Genomic DNA, 5,995 nt, shown 5'->3' on the forward strand with positions numbered 1-5,995 from the left:
ATATTATATAATACAAATATATATATAAAGCAGCATTTACTTCATATTGTAACATTTATTTTGACTTCTCCTTAAAAACACACACACACAAATTTGCATTTTCAAGGAGAGAAGGCAAAGGGCATAGATTGTTTCTTGTTTTTCTTCTCTTTCTTTTCTTCTTTTTCTATTCAAAGTCAGCAATTTCAAAGTTCAACCCTCAGTGGCAGCTTGGAAGGCAGAAGTTGGAGACAGCCTGGAGAGAAGGGCTGCCAGCTCCAAGCACCAGCGCTTCCCCATTCCACTTGTGTCCACAGGAGCTTCGGAAGGAAGAGGCAGAGGAAGCATGACTTGCTCTCATGTGACAGAAGATGAGAAAATTAAAGAGCGGCTTACACCAATCAAACATTGCTGAGCACAGAGTTCGTATTTCTAGAGCACTTTGAAAAGGGGCTGAAAGGCCCTGTGATGGTGTCCAGTTCTGGACATCTGGCGGTGTCTAAAACCAGCCCTGAAGCAAACTTGATCACAACTCAGGGTCTCTTCATTGTCCTGGAGAATCAAAGAGGATTAGCACAGGAGGGCTTGCTGTGAACGCTGAGCACGGCTGGACTTCCCCACAGGTGTTGGGGTCATTCTGAGTGCTGGAGCAGGCTGGGGTGGGACAGGTGTCCTCTTAGAAGGATCCAAACTGCCCTTGGCATGGCTGACTGCCGTGTAGCCATGACTCTTGATGTCAAGCTTTTTAGCGAAAGCAAGCTTTAGCTTTGGAACCTGGAAGCAGCTCTCTTTTGGACTTCAGAGAAACACACTTACACGACGTGTTGAAGCTATTTTCCCTTGTGCTTTCAAGAAATACACTTTTCTCATGGCACTCCTAGCTCTGTGCTACTTTTTCTGGGAGTAAATATATCCCAACCAATTTCTCTGTTGCTGTTTTCAGGCAATATCCATTTGCAACTTCGTATGTCTCTGAAACTTAATTGTCAGTGAAACCCAGAAGCAAGTAGATCTGCTGCAGATTTACATAAAAGTAAGCATGCTCCGTCTGAAAAGACCTTTTATGGTTTACTTGCTCAGAAAACGTTTCTCTTCCCACCCCTTTTACGATTCCACTTTGTACATCACTTCTGTCCTTCCACACAGAAAATGAGCTGTGGATTGCGCTCCTCAGCACTGACCACCTTTTTGCATCTTCACCCTCTTCCTTGTTTCATTACTCTTACACTACATTTTTTAAATTAAATTTGTGTCTTCAAGAGTTGCTTATTCAGGTCTGTCTTTCCCTGGAATCCTCCCTGATCCTCCACTACAAAAAACAACTGACATAAAAATGACTCCAGGTTCCAGCCAGGCAGTTTCTATGACAAATTCTCGATCTGATCTGTTGATGTTTTGCAGTTATGCAAGATTTGGAAGAATTTAGCCTTCCCAGTTACGTACCTGAACCTCTTATTCATATTTTACAATACAGACAGAGGGAAATGAAGACTTTTTAAAAAGATTGGCAAAATATCACACCCATCAATCCAAGCTGGACTACAGTGCAGCATTTTTTTCTTTCATGTCTCAGCTCGGGGCAGAATTAGTCATCTAACAGGCTGAAGTTCTCATTTTGGTTTCAGACTCTTTAGATGATGCTCATGTCTCATTTCTCTCTTAAAGACCTTTGAAGCCAACACCCAATGTCAACTGAACCTTGGAGGTGTAATGATCCCACAGATGCTCTACTTTTATGAAATTACTGGAAAACAAGCAGCCAAGCAGCAAGGATTACCAGTTCCTCTGCAGAGAGAACGGCTGCAGCAGGAATTCTCCTCTTATCGGCTGTCAGCATGCTCAGGAAACCATCTGGGAGCCTCCATGGCAGCAGCGAGGAAACCAGGCTCTGCTACTTCTGCTGCTTGCAAAGTTGCATTTCCTTCCCTTGTGGGCAGGAGTGGAAGCAAGGCGTATTTCAGACACATCAGTGTCCGAATCTCTGTGAGAAGCAACTCCACTTGCAGCTTATGTGTCTGTGGGAGTGCTTTGCTGTCCTTCAGGAAAGAAGCTAACTGCAGCTGTTCATCTGATTCTCTCAGACTCAAACTGAGATTGAACAAGTCCCATTACACTTAGTGTCATATTTTTGAGATCAGAATCACACTATTTACAAAAAAGTATTTTGTTGACATTTTTGTCTCATCTACATCTAGCAAAACAGCAGCCACCATTAAGGTGCATTCTGCAATAGTTTGGATTCCATGCTGCTAAGCAGATGGTATTTATTGACAAACCTACCTCTAGACTGCTTATTCTTGGGGCTGTAGGTGCAGCCAGACTGAAGCATATTCACTGCTCATTATGAAAATGTTCTTTATACCAGAAAACAATCTGTGTCATATGGTTACAGCAGACGTCCAGAAACATCCCATCTCTCTGACATCACCACCTCCCCAAAACTGCTTATTTGTTGCCACATGTAGACTGTGTTTCCTGGCTCCTTTCTTCAGAAGCCCTCCTTGTGCACCTTGCAGTAAACAACAGCAAAATTCATCAATCAAGATGGAAAACAGACATATTTCCAGTTTTAAATCTTCACAAATGTGAACTTAAGTCCACAGGCACAGGAAGACTGTCTAGGACAGGACATTTACTAATGAGCAAAACTATATCATGTACAGCTTTCACATTAATGAGACTGAGGCAAGAAGCATTATAAAGAGGTATGGATTTGGTGCAAACTCAGGAACTGCCAGCTACTTCATGTAAAGTAAAGTGTGTTGTGCTCCTGGTTGCAGTCTGCCACAAGCACAAGTGCAAAGACAAGCAGACCAGTCTGAATGGTTTCTGCAGAAACACACTGCAGAGCCAGTAGGTGAGGTGAGAGGGAAACATCAGCGCTAAAATCATTCATGTTTTCCTGTCTCCTCAGGACTGATGATGCACTCAGCACTGGCAAACCAAGGAGAGGTGGGTACGGCCCCACTCCATCACTCCTTATTTGCATACCTCCCAATTAGATTTCTATTCAGTGATTTAAGCATCTTTCATGGTGTCATGGCACAACCCTCTGTAAGTATGTCTGTAATTGAGGGTGATGAATGCACCTTGTCACTCCACCCTAGGAGGTGGTGGCTGAGACTTCTTCATTCTTGTCTCTTTCAAAGGGTATAGAATTTCACCCAGATGCACCTGTTATAAAGTTCTGCATTTCATTAAAAATGTAGATGTGTATCTCAAGATTGCTGACATCCTACTGATTGGCTTGTCACTGATTTCTTCGCCTTCACACCAACATGAATCCCTTTTTGCCTACAGACAGTGGGAACTGCAGGATGTAAGAGGTGGCAGAGTGCAACATCTCAGAGAAGTGCAAATACCAAATTCCTCCAAATTATTTTTATTATTTATCAAGCACTTTTGTATTATTGTAAGTATTTTCTCGCATATCTAAAAACATACGCACCTGGAAAACAGGTGGTTCTGCAAGTACCTGCTTTCCTTATGTATATAAATTACCTTGCATAGCAGAATAACTTCAGTGTCACAAAGAAAGCAGCTTCTGATAGATGTTTTAGCCAATGTAGATACTTAGAAAAATTCTTTCCCAAGTGAGTACTCTGACATTATATACAATGTGTACTAATGCCTCTGAGTTTCCTTCTGTCAGGCTAGCTTGGTCTTCTTGACCACAGCATTTCCATGAAACTTGCAAGAATAACAATACGAGTGATTTTTGCCCTTCTGTTAAACATTGCCAAAATTCACTATCAGTTGTCTCAAAAGATACCTTACCTGCACAAATTTTGCTCTTTCTGGAAAATGTGAACAACCCTGTATTGACAGTGGATACGAATAACACAGATTGCCTAATAAACCAGGAAAAAACTGACTAGTATTTCCTATCTGCTGGATTCTTGATGTTCTATGAGTAGGTCATGGGCAGAAGTTCACACTGAAGGTCGGGATCTTCAGTGACCCACACTGAGTGCAGAATGGGCCATATTTGGAGTAAGCTAGTGAGTTCAGGATAAAATTTGAGCTCCATAGAATCCATAGAATCATAGAATAATTGAGGCAGGAAAAGACTTCCGAGATCATCTAGTCCAACCATCCACCTACCACCAATATTTCCCCACTAAACGACATCCCTTATTACCACATCTAAACGTTATTTACTAGACATAGTTGGGCCTGGCTAGTAAACTGAGTACAGACAGAAATATAGCTGTGTAGCCAATGGGACTCACTGGACTCCAGTACTTACTAGAAATTCAGGCTTACTGAAACAGAACAATACAGGAAATTGCCTGTTGGGGGTGGAGGTAGCACAGAATAGCTGCTGTGCTTCAGCTCACACCCTCACTTATTTCGAAACAACTTCCCTGTTTAGACAAGCCCTAAGAGATTGAGACATTTATAATGAGTATTTAATCTTTCCATCTCTTATTTTCTTACTGTTTTGATGTTTTCTCAGACTTTGAAAAGTCAAAATGATTTTTTCCAGAAACTATAAGCCTCAAGGCAAAAATAAGGCAGCTATAAATTGACCGTTGCCAGTGGGAATAAAACGTTTATAACTTTTTCCAGCACAGGAAATGTTCAATATCTTTACAGCAGTGACCATGTTTTAATGCATTTATGCCCTTAGGGTTATAGAAATCCTCCATTCACAAATTTATCCACTGCAGATCCTAAGGCTGTTAATATTTCTACCATGCCATAATGCTTTTCGGAAGTATCATCATCATGTGCATGTTGTGAAGGACAAATGGCTGCTTGTTTTTTAGATGAAATCAAATCCAAAGACACTGACTGAGAATGCAGCACCTGAAGCAGCAGGAATGCCTCTTCCAAATTCTCCTTAGGAGCGGAGTGCAATGCAAGGGGTCCTCGCCAAGTCCTCGAGGCATGACAGAAAAACAATTAATGATTTGTACAGCAGCAGCGAAACTTCCTCATTGTCCCTCAGGGAAATACTGTCTTTGGAAACCATAACGCTAGGAGAGTAATGATAATATCACAACAGTGATTTAGAGGGACATGAGGAGCAGCTCAGAATACTGGAATTGAGCATTTGCTTTCTGTGCTGGGTGCCTTTTTCATCATAAATTGACTTTTTCTTTTTTCCTCAAGCAGTACCTCAGTGATGTTCAGTTTGGAGTAACGTGCCCTCGTGTTACTGATACAATTGGACTCTGGTGTGAAAGAGAAATTCCTCATTTTGGACTGAAGCCCCACACTCATTCACAAAGTGTGCACACAGACAAAGGAGCAAGTCCTATCAGAGTTACTGCAGAAGTCCTTTTCTCTCACTCCTCTTACTTCAGGGACTGCCGTCATTTCTGAGGGCACGGAGACAAGACAGCTTATTGAGGAATGTTTCGAAAATGAAGCCGCGATGCTTGGTGTGAGCGAGCCCAGTCCCAGCAGCAGGACGGCCGAGCCCCTGGCACGGGGCAGCTCTGCTCGGCTGTGACGCTGCTCAAACTGCCGTCCTATTGCAGCCCACCGACAAGGTGGTTAGCTGGAAGGTAACGAGGAGGTGGGAGGGCAGCAGGGACAGCAGCACGGACGGAGCTGCTGCTGAGGGACAGAGCCCGAGGAGCAGGCCCGGCGTCCCAGCCCGCCGGCAAGGTGCGGCCACCGGAGGATGCGTGGTCAGACCCTGGTCCAGCTGACACGGGGCCCTGTGGCGGAAACCGCTGCCACGCTTGGCACGAGCTGCGCAGCGCTCGTTTGCTCTCAGCTGAACGACGAACGGAGCACAGCACAGCGAACCGGCGCTCCTCACCCCGCGGGGAGAACCCGCCTCACGAGAAGCAGCGGAAAAAAGCGTTGTGACACCGCTGGGCGGCACATCTCCGCCGGGATCGTCTCGCTGCCGGCTCAGCCCCGGCTCGCTCCGCAGCCGCTTCCCGCGGCGCCGGCCCGGCTCGCCTCACACCCCGCGGGCGCAGCCCCGCACGGCCCGGAGCTCGCCCAAGCGGGGCGGGGCGGGGCGGGCGCGCGGTCACCTGATGCCGCCGCCGCC

The sequence above is a fragment of the Tympanuchus pallidicinctus genome, unplaced genomic scaffold (genome assembly GCF_026119805.1).
Source record: "Tympanuchus pallidicinctus isolate F22 unplaced genomic scaffold, pur_lepc_1.0 scaffold13, whole genome shotgun sequence".
In the NCBI taxonomy this organism is placed as follows: domain Eukaryota; kingdom Metazoa; phylum Chordata; class Aves; order Galliformes; family Phasianidae; genus Tympanuchus; species Tympanuchus pallidicinctus.